This window comes from Marmota marmota, unplaced genomic scaffold (genome assembly GCF_001458135.2).
Source record: "Marmota marmota marmota unplaced genomic scaffold, marMar, whole genome shotgun sequence".
In the NCBI taxonomy this organism is placed as follows: domain Eukaryota; kingdom Metazoa; phylum Chordata; class Mammalia; order Rodentia; family Sciuridae; genus Marmota; species Marmota marmota.
Window position 1 is genome coordinate 9,340,545 of NW_026000005.1, and position 15,013 is coordinate 9,355,557.

Genomic DNA, 15,013 nt, shown 5'->3' on the forward strand with positions numbered 1-15,013 from the left:
TTTTTTTTTTTTTTTTTTTTTTATCTTCTTTCCCCCAGTACTCAGCATACCAGTTGGTGTGGAACATTTGAGTGTGCAAGGGTTCTTGGGTCAATGAATGAACAAATATGCATGTAAGAAACACTACCAATAAGAAGCAAGATGTGAATAAACTTCTATGGAAGATAATAAGAAAAAAGTTGTACTGATACTGATTATCATTTAGGGGAAAATATAGATAAACTGCCACAACATAAGATTCACTGTTTGAAAAAAAAAAGAAATCACTGTTTGAAAAAAAAAGAAATCCTATGTACTGCTCTTAATTGAAAATATAGCTCTCCCTTTAATTTGTGTGCCAGATACAACGGAGGGAGGGAGAAAGAATCTTTTACAACTTCAATTTTTGTTTTTTAAATGCAGATAAAACAGGCTTAAGGATTTAGTGGCAAGAAACTTCTAGTATAATGAAAGAAGTATAACTTGTCTAGCTAGCAGCCAGCTTCTCTGTGACCTTTGACACTTTTTTGGCTTTTTGCCCAATAGGTTTTTTCTCTTTGTTTTTCAACAAAATTTTAATACTAAAATTGCAGCACTCACTGCAGCAGGTTTTTTCCATTTTAGTGTCCTGTGTCCTGCTTTATGTCACTTCTCTACACAAAATCTTCCTATGGCTCATTTTACAGAGAAGCAATAATTACCTAGAAAGTCCCACATGATGACATCAGTGAACACAGTCCATGTACTGCCGAGTGCACATCCCCAGTGGTACATGTAGCTGATTTCTTTGTCTTTTGCTCTTTCCTCAGAAATCACCACCATATTTAAAATCATACCACCATCTATTGTGTTTCAGTTTTCTCAGTGGTGCTCATCATCTAATGTACTAAGCAACGTAATTATTTATTATGCTTTTATGTCTTGCCCACTAGAATGGAAGACACACAGATCAGGAATTTGTTTTTTCCTAGGGACCCAAGACCTAAACAGTGCCTGATACAACAGGAATTCACATATTTGGTGAGTAAGCGAAGAAACAAAGACTTTAAGATCTGGTTTAGAATGATGCCTCACCCAAGATGCTTGTTTTAAAATAATGCTGTGGGAAGAGCTGTTTGAATTATGCAGATGTCAGATAACAAATTGGGGTAGGGGCACACCTGTACATTGCAGTTCATTACCTAAGTGCCAATACTTGGAAAAAGTCAAGTTTTCAGGTCAGAGACACTAGCAGAAAATAAAGCAAGCTCTGCAGTGTGACCTGCAGTGGCCTTGCATGACTGGCACAATATATTTTATATATTGATAACCTCTCTACCTCATCTCATTTCCTATGAAGGCATGATATAAGTTTTCATTGCCTGTTTTTTTTTCCCTATAGTTATTTAGGATGATGCATATATACAGACTTAGGTAAGGGCTTCATTCCTAAGAACATGGTCTTTTTCAGACTGAACTGGAATTATCTGCTTAATGAAATTAAAAAAAAAATCATTTAAAAATATTTTGGAAGTAAAATGCTGTTGATATAATATAGTCAGGGGGTCTTTTGATGATTTGGGGAGCAAATTCTATGAATTGGTGATAGCTGGAAGAAATATATTTAGCATAACTTACTAATAATTTGTTTTACATGTTTTGTCTGTTGGAGTAATTGCTTAGACTTATTTTTTTCTATCTCTTACATTTTTTTTATTTCAAGCTTATTTTTCCACATTAGGGTGCGACCTGTCAAAATGTTTTTTGTGCTGAAAAATGCCACTTGTTATTACAGTATGAGAAGGAGTAAACATGTTTTTGATTCATTTGTTGGTATCATTATAATAGATAACACTCCTTGGAAAGTTGGGAAGGACACAGATTTTATTTAAAATATGTAGTACTATATGCCTAATCATATGAGTATATGACTTAAGCGCACATAACAATGTGTGTATTCACCATGTATTTAACATATGCTATTAACTATATTAATAGGCTTATGCTATTCTTTTCTCTATTGTAGTATGTGCATACTGCATGGAAAATGATACTAGCTGGAACCAGACTTTTTTTCCTAAGAATAAAATTAATTTTGTTTGGGCATTGAGTTTATGATTGAGCTTTTTCATTTCTAGTTTTTCATTGTTCATTTTTTATACCTTGGCAAGCTAATCTTTAGTATCAGCCAGAATTTTACTTGGCTGTTTATTGCAAATTACCTTAATTGATGAGTGAGAAAATTTTATGATACCTGCCTAATTTTAGTTGGGTGAAATAACTGAATTTCTTCTAGTTTTTTTTTTTTTTTGTCCTATAAATGACAGGTTAATAAATGAAGAAAATCAATTAACATCTACCAAAGTGTAATTATTCCTTATCAGAATTTTTAAAAAAGCAAAATGGAAAAAAATCAAATAATTAATTGTTTATTGACTATTTCTATATATATGTTACATATGAATATATATGAATTAGAGTAATTCACATGAAAGTTGTAAACATGTATGGAATTTGTTTTAGAGTTTGTGTAAATATTTCATAAATGTTAGGATAATTTCTAAGCTCTTCACAATGTCCTAAATGTCTTAATATATCAGTTGATTAATCTTCAGACAGGCATCAAAATAAGTGTCAATAAAATTCCTAGTCATAGCAATGATTGCAGATAGAATTCATTTGTTCTTTTCTTTTGGTATACTCCATGTATAAAAATACAGTTCAGTATTTTATTTAACACGTGAGTGATATTTATTTTGTATAAAAATTGATCTATGAAGTAAATTCTATAAGATTTCATTATCTAGCATGATTCATCTTGGGAATATGACTAAAGCTGTTATTGCAATATTTAAACAATTTTTATCTCATAAAACCAGATATTTGTATTATATGTTAATAGGCTATAGCAGAATTTTTGCATTCTGCTTTTGGAAAAACCTATACTTTGCAAAAATCAAAGTTATTACACATGAATACATCCCCATTATAAAGTTTTAGTCACTTATAAGTCAGAGCAAATATGAATGTTTTTCTTCATGACTCCCTTGCACCCAGGCTTCTTAGAGATAACCAGTGTTAATAGTTTAGTATGCATTTCCCAACACAAAATTTTAACTATTTCCAAACATGGAAAACAATAAATTTGGTTTTTAAAAAGTTAAAAATGGGATCATAATGCATATTCTTTTATCTTGTGTTGGAGGAGATCAACATTCTTTGGAATTAAAGAGATTTGCTTGTACAACTGAAGATCATTCTTTTTTTATTGGGTCAAATCTACCCAAGTAGTTACTACTGCTGCCCAGAGTTGGTCTCCCCACTTAACTCTAGTATTTTCTTTGCACAGAACTTCTGAGGAATGGGAAATGTGTCCACAAGAGTGTAAAATAATTGTGTAAAATCAGTTTGCTTATCAAGCCAGAAATGTAGCTTAAAAAAAATTAGAAATCAGTTTTCTTTGATAGATGTTTGCAAACTTTGCCCACATACTTTTTGTATGTTTGTACAGGATGACCTGGTATTGTATTTCTCATATTAACTATAGAGCAAATACTTAATATCATTTAGATTTTTCTTTTATTGATTCTGATCTCTTTTTTATCTTGTCCTCCATCTTATTTGACTTACTGTACCCTTCCTTTTTTTTTTTTTTCCTGTCTTAAAGCCTCACATTTTCCATATGTTTTGTGGTGTGAGTTTAGCCCAGGTTTTCTCATCATCAGCAGTATCCACATTTTGGACCAGGTGATTCTTTGTTGTTGAGGGAGATGTCCTGTGCATTGAAAGGTGTTTTGTAACACCCACTAAATGCCAGCACAATGTCCCCAGTTGTGACCATGAAAAAATAGGCAGCTATCTCTGAACCAGTTCATAACATGTTTTGAAGTGTGATTAACCTTGTCATTAAGTGCATTATTAAGCCTTCAATCCATATATATATATGTGACATAGACTTAGAAACATATTTGCTGATGAAGTCTTATCCTTTATGAATATCTATAACTCAAAATTGCAAAAATCAAATCTTTTTCCTTATGTCTTGACAAAAGTTCATTCATTACTTTATCTTGTGGTCATTTAAAAAAAATACATGTGTTTAGACCAATGCAAAGCAGCGTGTAAACATGTTTTTCATTTGTTAAAAAACAAAAGAAGTGGAACTTACACAATAGATGCTGCACCATGAAGTCTGATATATATGGGTTTTTCCCACACATAATACCCCAACATTTATTCTCTAATATCTGGATGTGAGTAATCTTCAATTTAAATGGAAATCATATAAACTAAAATTTTATTATTTTATCTAAAATTTGCAAAATTCAGATTTCTTTCATAAGAAAATTTCTTTAATTATGCAAACCCTATCTTACTTAGGAAATATTTACTGATAACATTTAATTTTGAAATATAAAATTTTGGCATTCTTCTCCCCAAGTAAACGACTAACAACAATACTGTCCTTCACAATGAAATTTAGGCTACTTCAAAAAATGTTTCCTGTATTTTTATACTTAATGTTCTTATTTCCGTCCTTAGTATATATTCATGTTTAATGAATTTCCTGTTGACTTTAAAAGAAATTTCTATTATGGACTATTTTAAAAGAATTACCTATCCTGAGCTTTCCCCACCATGTAGTTAAATCACTTCCTTTTCAGAACTAACATGCAACTCTGTTTGATGTGAAATCTGAATGCAAAACTCAAGTGTTGCATTCATTTTAATATGTTGATTTACTCTGTTCTCAGCACACTAATACTTAATTAATTTCTAATTTTCTTTCTTAATTTTTATTTTTAACTAATTAAGCCTGTTTCTAAAGATTTGAAAAATGGCAAATCCAATACAAAGATGAAGTGCCTTTTTTGTTTTCAAACCAATGTAAACTATGTTCTAGATATCAATATTATATTTAATACTAATACTAATTCTAGCTAAAGTAATAGATCTAATACACTGTAAATTGGAGAGCAAGAAAAAAATTACTAAAATGTAAAGTTTTGATAACATCTATACCACTAAATTTAGTGATACTAAAACCTATGTGTCATATCATGCTAAAGGGTTTTTTTATGTTTAGTCTTTCTTGCATCATAGAAAATATCTGAGTGTTACTTGTACAGATTGTGATATTCAAGTAAACATTTTTAAAGCTTAAATATATTTAAGGGAGAAATATGTCATGGTCTTGTATTTTGTTTTTGAATATCCTTTAAAGTGAACAGTAAAGGAAAAAGGGTGACAGAGTTAAAAGGTTATTTAGGAATCACTTACAATCATATAAAGTACTGTCTTCCACTGCATTGAAGAACAAATTGTGCATTATAAAAATGATTTGCAGAGGCTTCAGATTTTAAGTAGGACTTTTCCAGAACGTGACTAAAAGTTATTCTGCTTCATTATTTTCAAATTTCATACACAGTGATCTCTATTCAATATCAATCATCCTAGACGGTAACAGTATAATAAGTGATGGCTTAGGACTCTTTTTTTGGGATGGGAGGAGTTTTTGGCATTGGCTCTTGGGTGGGATTCTGGAGGAAGTGACATTGTGACCTCTGCATTCTGCTCAATTCTTATGGCATAAACTTCAGTCATAGCTTACTTAAAGGAGAGAGTTGTAACTGATTACAGCTTGTTTAATTCTTGATCTCCTCAGGAATGCCATTTTAAGCAGTTTATAACATGTGTCTGGGGATAATATTCCGGGTGCTTTATGATAATCCAAATTCAAAGCTATTCTTTTACCTGGTATTTCTGTAGCTATTGCTGAGTTTCTCATAGCACTGCAATCTTTTGTTATTTCAGCTGCTTCATAGAGGTTTATTCTGGAAATGCATATGGACTAAAGTTTCTTAGGCTACCCTCACTTAGTTCTTTGTAGTAAAGGTCACATTTATTTAAAATTGTAGACTTTATGGCTGAGAGGTACCTTAGAGCCAGCCAATTTCCATTCCCACTACTTCCCTGGCCCTCGTTTTGGCCTTCAATACCTCTTGTCTGGTTACTTGAAATTCTTTCTTGACTTTTCTCCCAGCTTTTGCTGTGTTCTCACTCTCATTCATTGCTGCTCTGGTGGTGTTTCATCCTGGCCCAAAGCCTTCAGGATCCCACCTTCTGTAGAGACCCCTTAATCCCGACTCCCTGTTCCCTTCACCATTTGCCCTGTCCTTATGTTTGCATGACTATGGCACTCTACACCAACTGGGTCATTGTACCCTTACAAGATTTTACTTTTGCTTTTGCTGTTTTCTCTTTTGCTGTTTTCCATAAACTAATATGAATTCATTTGTAAGTGGCTGCGCTCCCTTCCAGGTTCAACTTCCATTTGCCTCTCCCCTTAATTAAGCTTGTCTTTTAATCTTCTACAAACAAGTGTAATATCTCACTTTTTTCCTGAATCACCGTTGTGTTTCTTGTGATTTTATTTTGCATTTTATGGCCAGATGGCCATCTTAGCTTAGAGGAAGTCATGTGCTATAAAGTCAAGTATATCGGCTTTCTGATCTGTTCCTTTGCCCCAAACAGGGCCAAAGTCCTGGTATGAATTCTTTCCTATTCAGGAGACTTCAGTGCTCATGTTGGAAAGTTGCAGTTGGAAGTAACTAATTTTTGGAAAGATAAATAACTGCTTTTTTATGAAAGAATGTTATTTTAATATTTATTCAAACAATATCCTGAAGAATCTCGATGTTTTTTCCACCTGCAGAGAAATCACTTCCTTCTCAAAATCCCTCCTCCTTTAAGGAGTTTGTGTGTGGGAATTGCAGGAAAATGTACCATTGAAGAGAAATCTGAAGATCCTGTGTGTGTGTGTGTGTGTGTGTGTGTGCCTGCACATGTGCATGTGTGTACAAAGTTGGGGGGAAAAGAAGGCTGCTTTTACTGTCACTGATATCTTATTTTTTAAAGTTTGTACTCACTAACTAGTCATTTAGGGTTAGCTGGGGTCACTCCTGAATCCTAACATGAGTTTCTAATTTTTAAGGGGGAAATTGCTCTTATGACATGGGAAAATTGTCAGGCATCCTAGTCTCTTTCTTTCCTGTGACATACCTTCTATGCAGAAAGTTACCAGACAGGAAAAACAAAAACAAAAATAGACTCTGCTAAAGCATTTATAATAATTGAGTCATAAAATTATCCTCCTGAAAATAATAATGTTACTTTTATATCTTTCCTGTCTTTTCAGTAGAACTTTGTAACAGGCATAACATCACAAAATTTAGTGCCAGGTATATTTATCGTAAATTTAGTTCAAAGAATTAATGACAGGAATAGAAAAATAAGGATTTAATTTAAGACAACCTTTAGGAAGGCCCTCAGTCTGGACCCTCATGTTACAATGGCCCAGAGTGTCTGGGATGATGCTCAGCATTTTTTTTTTTTTTTTTTTTTTGCATTTACGCAGGACTAAATGAGTAAATGACTGAATATTAATATTCTTAACTAAATTTGTAAAGAGTCTCTGATACCCCTAACTTGTTTTCAAGGGAGCATTCTGAAACCTATCCCTTAATGATAATTGCTTAGTGAACATATAAAGTGCCAACACAATTTTCAGGGCTTTCTCTTCGAGATGAATTCAACTGACACATGAGAATTTTTCTCTTCCTTATAGATGCCGAAGTCAAACTTTTAGCACATGGAATATAGTGAGTAAAGAACTCTTAGGTTTATAATTGAGCTTAATTATTTCAGCAATTTAAAATTTGATTCCTTTTAGAAAGGTTGACCCATTTTTAAACTACTGAAATCTGTGGCAAGTGTGTAAATACTAAACAACACTATTGCATGGAGAAATTTTTATTAATCTGTATTTCCCAAAACTCACTGCAGACATTTGGACATCTTTACATAATATTGAAGCATGTTCTCTAATTTGGCAAAATATGAGGCATTCAAGATGAACTCTAGATAGGGCAGAGAAGTTGGAGGGGAACGGAAAGGGAATGGGGTTAGAAATGATGGTGGAATGTGATGGTCATTATTATCCAAAGTACATGTATGAAGACATGAATTGGTGTGAATATACTTTGTATACAACCAGAGATATGAACAATTGTGCTCTATAGGTGTAATAAGAATTGTAATGCATTCTGCTATCATACATAAATAAAAAATTAATTAAAAAATATGAGGCATTCATATTTGCCAGAAATATATGAGGCCATGGTAGTACTTAGTAGTCCTCTTGGAGAGTGCAATGTAATCCCTGTTTGTATTTCAGACTGGCACCTGTGAATATAATGAAGTCATTAAAAAGAGAACAAATTATAATTTAGCTATTATTACTTCAAGTCTTATTCATTCTTGTATTATGTCTGGCTAACTAGAATTATTTTAAGTTTGAGTCTCTTTGTTGTTTTTGTCAGATATTCATATTTATTCATACGAGTCATATAAAATAAAACCCTCAGTTTTGTAGACTGACCCAGTATTTTTCATGGACTATAACTAAGATTTTGAGTTTTCCTCTGGAAAAATACAATAGCAATTATTACAGTAAGCTTTCTTGAATTTTAAGGGGACAGAATACTAGAAAGTTTACTTGTTTTTCACCTTATTTTATGGAATTTTCTGACAGCTTTCTTTTTATAACTTTATTTGGAAATAATTGTAACACTCGCATAAATTTGCAAGTATAGTAGGATATTATCTACCTATATTAACCTAATGTTCAGATCTTACCTCATTTATTCTATTATTGTTTTTCTCAATGTGTGTGCATGTGTAAGTAATACATTTTTAATTATGTATGTAGGTATGCATATATGTGTATGTATGTGTATATTTTCCCCCCATATGAGGGTAGTTTTTTGTTTTTTTTTTCCTGGTAAGCTTTCTTATCTTCTTTGTTTCTAGATGTTCATATTTCTGATTTAAGTAAGACATTTTATTTTGAATTGGGTGGTGATAAAAGATAGAACACTCAGGTAAATTTACTTTTCCATTCTTTGTAATTTTTATCTTAGTGGCAATTATTTGTTAATTTCTAGGACCCCAAAAAAACTTATGTGATGATGTAGCCATTATATTCTCAAGCTTCTCTTGGGTTCTTTATCCTGTCTACCTTTGAGGTATTTTGTCTAAGAAGGTAGGGGATAAACAGAAGCGTGGGGTATGGAGAGAGTAGAACCACAAGCTAACTTTGATGCTTGACATGTGGACACCAGTTTTATGCTGAAGATGGGTTTTAGTCTGATAATTGTATACTGCACCTGTCTCAACTCACCACAATCCTTGATTTCCAGATCTATGACTAATGATTTTTCTAAGCTAATGCTTTGTTTTCCCACTCCTTTCATTGTGATCTTAGATGCCTGGTTCTGGATGACAAAATAGTGCAGTAGCCATATATGTTCTGCATGATAAAATACAGTTCCAGAAGGGCTGTGTTTTCCTTTTGTAGCAGTTTTCTATCACACTAGAGTGGGCTTTTAATACATGCTGACTGATTTAAAGATGAGGCACTCCACTAAACTGCTCTGCTTCATTTTTGTTAGCCTGTTTCTTAAATCTGTGAAATCAGCAAGGCAGTGTCATAGCTCATCTGAAGAAATTTTTGAGGTTTTCTAAACTTTTGCTGTATGTATTGAGTGCAGATCTAATATGTCATTAAATATACCATCTGTATATTCTTTAAGAGTTTAATGATACTTTAATAAAATGAATGTTTCGTTAATTCATGCATGTATTATTAAATGCTCAATACTTTATATTATCCTTACTTTTCACTAAGATCTTGAAAAAATAAATGAAATTACTCTTTTTTTATAGATTGAAAAAATGAGAGAGTTAAAATAGTTTGCCTTTTAGATAATAAGATCTTCATTATTGCATTGATGTGGGAATGAAGATTTATGACTTAAAAGGTACATTCTGGTACATAGTAGCCCCTAAATAAATGAAAGCCTTATTGGTATTGTTCCTATTCTTATCAACGACAGCGTCTCACCTAGTGAGTGGTATAGATGAGGTTCTGTCGAATCTGAATCTAAAGTCTGTGTTGATTATATTTGATGATTATATTATTTTTGAAATATAGAGTGAATGCTTGATGTAGTTTGATTCATTCTCCTTCTGTAGCAGTGTTCTGAATGATTGCAAAGAAGCCAGATGTTAATGACCTTCTGGAGTAAGTTTCCGTCATTGGCTTTAGCTTCCAAGGCAATCCTGTAGTTATTAGGGCTGACACTGTGTTTCATGCTGATGACACTGCTCCTAGAAGCTCTCCAACAGATGGTGGCCTTTGCGTATACTCAGCAGAGTTCCCCTGGCCTGTGCTGCTGATTCAGCAGAATTCAGCCCATAAACAATCTGCCTATGTAAGGCATTAGTGTGCAGTAGAGAGACTTATCTGGAAAACCAGGAAAGGAAAAAAAAAAAAAGATTGTTATTAAAATGGGTGGAGGGCTCTAACTGAACTCTGTTCTCTGTGTGGTGCTTTGTGTCAGATTTAAAAACCATATGGTCAAAAAGCTATTTTACTGTAGGGCCAGTTAGCAAATAGCTCAGTGTCAGGTTCCAGATAAAGCACACATTTATGTTTTGCATTGAGACCATTTTTATCAGAGGGTGCAGTGTTTTACAGGGCCCATGTGAAGGCAAGGTGCTTAGTGTACAGAACATGCAGTTGTTGAATACCCCTAAGGAATAATAGGGAGATGAGATTCCTGTGTTCACAGAGGATTCTTTGTTTAACAGAAATTTTCATTATTTGGATAGCATTATTTGAACCTAGTAATAGATGAATAAGGTTATACTCTGCTGTTACTATAAAATTTGAAATCATTTATTTGTAACATGTGGGAACTATTTTTTGGGAGAAAAGAGAGGCATGTTTATTTTTCATGTTTCCATGGACTTGTCAGAGGATGGAACTTTCAGTGACAGGACTGAGGTAGCAGATGTGATTTACTAGAAACTTAATGGACCTTAGCTTCAGGGCCCTTTACCTTCTCAGGTTGTGTCCAAGTCCCTAGGCCTTGTTTACATGATCACGGGTAAATTTGCAGTTAAGATGTTATAAACATAATCAAATAAAGATTGTGGTCCTTTTGTATTCTTTCTCCCCTCTCTATTAGATTTCCCTAAATACAAAGTGGTATTAGAGTGGCCATGAACAATGTTAGAATCTAGCTAACAGGGAGCTGAACTGGTGGATACATTGCGTTTAGGGAGATAAAGTAGTGTGAACCATGTGAAGCATTAATTTTGGAAGTTGTAAATGATTGAACATCAGCAATTCCATATGGTTAGTCTTAATATTTATACTGTTCGAAGTTACTTCACTGTGTATGTAAGCTTTTTCTATGGTTCTGATAAAGCAATGTCCCCACAAACTTTACTACTGCTTCCTAATGAGCCTTTGTATCCAGATCCATCAGTTGAAGTATGTAATCAGAGGTCATTTAGTGACATGCATGCATCTGAGAGCACCTGGAATTGGAAGCTGTTGAGAGCCACAGCCGAAGGGGCCCCAGCAAACTTCCAGCTGCCAGCTGATGATTAGCTCACAGCAGCCCCAGCAAACTTCTAGCTACCAACTGATTGGCTCCTCTGCGGTGATGCTCATTGGGCTGTTTCCCCGCCCTTTCAGACCACAGAGCTGCTCACTGGGGGACTTTTTTTGGCTCTGCCCATGCCAATCGGCTGCAAGAGCAGTAGGAGTGGGGGAGGTGGAGAGGCTTGTGGGAAGCTGGTGGTGGCAGTTGGGCTCTGAGGGTTTTTCCTGAGGAGCTGTGTGGTGTGGTGTGTGTGTTCTAAAAATAAAGTTCGTTTCTTTTGACAAGTGGCTCCTGAATTGTGCCCAGCCAGACTGCGGCAGAAGCACCTGTGTAGACAGAAATCTTTACTGACCCCAATATAGGAAGAATGGAGTTATCTTCAATTTGATAGAAGATTATATAACATATTTGAAATATGAAGACACAAAGGAGTATGAGACAAAAGAAAACAAAACATCAAAAAAGGAAAAAAACTGTATAGAAACATGTTAATAATTATATGAAAATGTATGCAGTTATCTTGAATTCTATGAATTTTATAATAATTTTAAAATTAATTAAATTTGTAGTGGTTTGAAATTTATTTTCATAAAGGTCTCCTCTACCCTCACTATATAAAATTAAAAATTTGTAGTACCTGGATGGACCCCTAAACTGAAACATTTGGAATGGGGTCTCGATAACACATAGATTTCTCCGAGGAACTCAAAGATTATTTCTTAAATTGGAGAGCAATTATACTAACGTGTCTTACTTCCTTTCAGAGGAAAAGATTTGTAACTGGATGAAAATACACACTACTGCTCTTAGAGTCTATGAAATTGTGCTTCTGTGGTTAATATTAGTGTAAATTTCAAACACCTCACATAACTTGAACTATTTACTTCCATCTCTTTTTATCTTCTCTCAGTCTTATTTATTGTCATCCTTCTAGGAAAATGAAGACAGAGATCTCCAAGGAATAAGATTATTCTCTTCATGAACTGGGAGTGGGTGTGAAGAATCTTTTCTAGGGATAAATCCAGAGTTGTCTTCTGTTTCTCCTAAAGATACGTTATGCTAATTGCTGTTTTTCCTTTCCTGTTGGGGTGGTGTAGAAGGTGCTAATAGAATGAGCAAGTATATTACTTGCTAATAGGGTCTCACCAAGATGAGTTCCTCAATTTTCACAAGTAAAACAGAGGTTTGCCCTTCTGGTCTGTTGTTTTATCTTTTCCTTTAATTGTGCCTGCTTCAGGGTAGTCTGGAAAGCTCAAACAAAAGAAGTAATGCATTTGTGATTGCTACATATAAAGTGATTCCCCCAAATGTCTTAATACTTTTAGATAGAAATCAGGAAATCAGAAGTCCTACTAATGTCTGTTCCTCAAAGAGCTTTTCTGTAATGAATTCTTGCCAGATGAAGTATCCTATGAGAGATCTGGCTTGATTTATTCATGGTGAATGCAGGTATATAGATGGAATTTAAACATTTAATACTCCCTTACCTCTTGGGATGTAGCATATATATTACTTTCTTTTCCATTTTTTAAAATTGGAAATATCTGGGCTGTATGTCAAACATGAATCAATTCACAAATCACCTGCTGGCTTACCCAGAGTTGTTGGAGTTTTTCTCAAAGAAATATGGTTTATACTGTATGTTTAAAAAAAAACAATTTAGTGGAAAATCACTATCATATAAGATTGATTCATTTAACAAATATTGTTTGAGTGCCTAATGTGTGCCAGTTCTATATTAGGTCATAGGGAGATCACTGCACACAAGTAGACACAAGCCCATGTGCTCAGGGTACGAACAATCTCGTGGCAGAAACAAGCAAATAAATAAAGTAACATAAGATGTCCGATAATGATATGGGCTATGGAAAAGAAATTCACTATGTATGAAACATAGGGAGAAATCAATGAGGTGCTGCTCTACCCCTCTCCATCCTACTCTCTGCCTTAGCATGGAAACCATTATGAATTATATTGATAGGTCTTCTGGAGAAGATCTGAGGGAGAGAGAAGTATGAACTTAGGGTACTCATTCTTTCAGGTCTGTTCTCTAGCAAGTGCTTCAGGCTGCCTGCTACCCTCTTCCAATCACCATTAGTTTTCTCAAGGTAGCCTTCCCTATTGGGTCTTTCTCTGGTTTCTAATATGTTTCTTCCCTCATATTCCTTAAGGACTGGTGGTGGCAGTATCTCTGGTATTACTGTCTCTTAGGTTCCCTTTTAGTTTTATAGCATCTTTTCCACTCCCTGATAGTCTTTCATAATTCTCTTCACCAATGAGCCCAGTTTTAAGTGGAGCATCCATTGGCTAGGACCCTGACTGATATAGATGCTACTCTAGGTATATATTCCTGTGGTAGTTTGGCATAATCAGTGGTGTGCAAAGGGGGTGAGGAAAAAAGCCAAGGAGATATGTGGGGAGAGAACCTTCTGCAGAGAAAAACAGCAGCTTTTTTTTTTCATGGAGTTTTGGATGCACTGCCCGATGGACTGGGTGGGTGGAATGAAGTAAGCAAGTAGGAGAGTAGTAGGGAATTAAGTCATATAGGTCCAGAAGAATGAAGTGGGAGGATCTAGAGTACCTTTCTGGGGCATATACTCAGTGTGAGAGTGCAAGTTGGTAGACGTATAGTGTGTCAGTCTGACTACTGCTTGGAGAATATCTGTATGGCAGCAAAGGTGGAAGCAGGGATGCCAGTCAGGAGGCTTTTGAGGAAGACGATGATGATTGTAGCAGCAAAGATAGTGAAGAGCAGTAGGATATATTTTTGCAAAGGGGACAAGATTTGCTGATGTATATAGAATGTTAACAGAGAAATCTAGTATTATGTCAACCGTAACAACTGATATGAGGACGAGCATTGAAAGAAGAGAACCTGTGTAGTGGCACCTGTCTGTAATTTCAGCTACTCAGGAGCCTGAGGCAGTAGGATCACAAGTTCAAGGCCAAACTCTGCAATTTAGCAAGACCCTGTCTCAAAATAAAAAATAAAAAGAGTTGGGGATGTAGCTCAGTGGTTCAGTGGTAGAGCATCCCTGAGTTCAATTCTCTGTACAAACAAAACAAAACCAAAACAAACAAAAATATTGGGGGAAGAGTTTGGAAGAGATTAGGAATTTGACTTTGGACCTGGTAAGTTTGATATTCGTTGAATAGGCAGTTCAGAAAAAATGTCTAGGCTAGAGATATAATTCAACATGTAGATGGTATTTAAAGTTACAAAACTTAATGAAATGACTTAGGCCGTTGAATCTCAAAGTCTTTAGTTGGGTCTTTGTAAAAAAGAATGTTTTTTGTTAAATATATGGTTGATAAATTAAGTCAGTCTTTAAAAATAGCATTAATAAGATGTGTCAGATTTTATAAAAAATTTAAAAAACTACAATATTCCATCATTAATGTATATATAGCATAAGGATCTGTAAATGTACATATCCACTAAAATACTGACATGTATTTGTAAACTATATCTATCTATATATATAAACACACTTTACACACACACACACACACACATATGTAAAGTATGTATAGCACAA

The 15,013-nt window shown here is 34.4% G+C and overlaps 1 protein-coding gene across 16 annotated transcripts in view; it reads left to right on the forward strand.

The window, feature by feature from the left end:
* Positions 1-15,013, forward strand: part of Gulp1 (GULP PTB domain containing engulfment adaptor 1) — a 280,193-nt gene that overhangs the window by 23,922 nt on the left and 241,258 nt on the right. The window contains exon 1 of one of the 16 annotated variants that reach the window (XM_048808144.1): positions 951-999. The exons of the other annotated variants lie outside the window; for them this stretch is intronic. The gene's annotated coding sequence lies outside the window, so the exon portion shown is untranslated. Of the gene's footprint in view, positions 1-950; positions 1,000-15,013 lie in introns of those variants that run through there. 16 annotated transcript variants of the gene reach the window in all.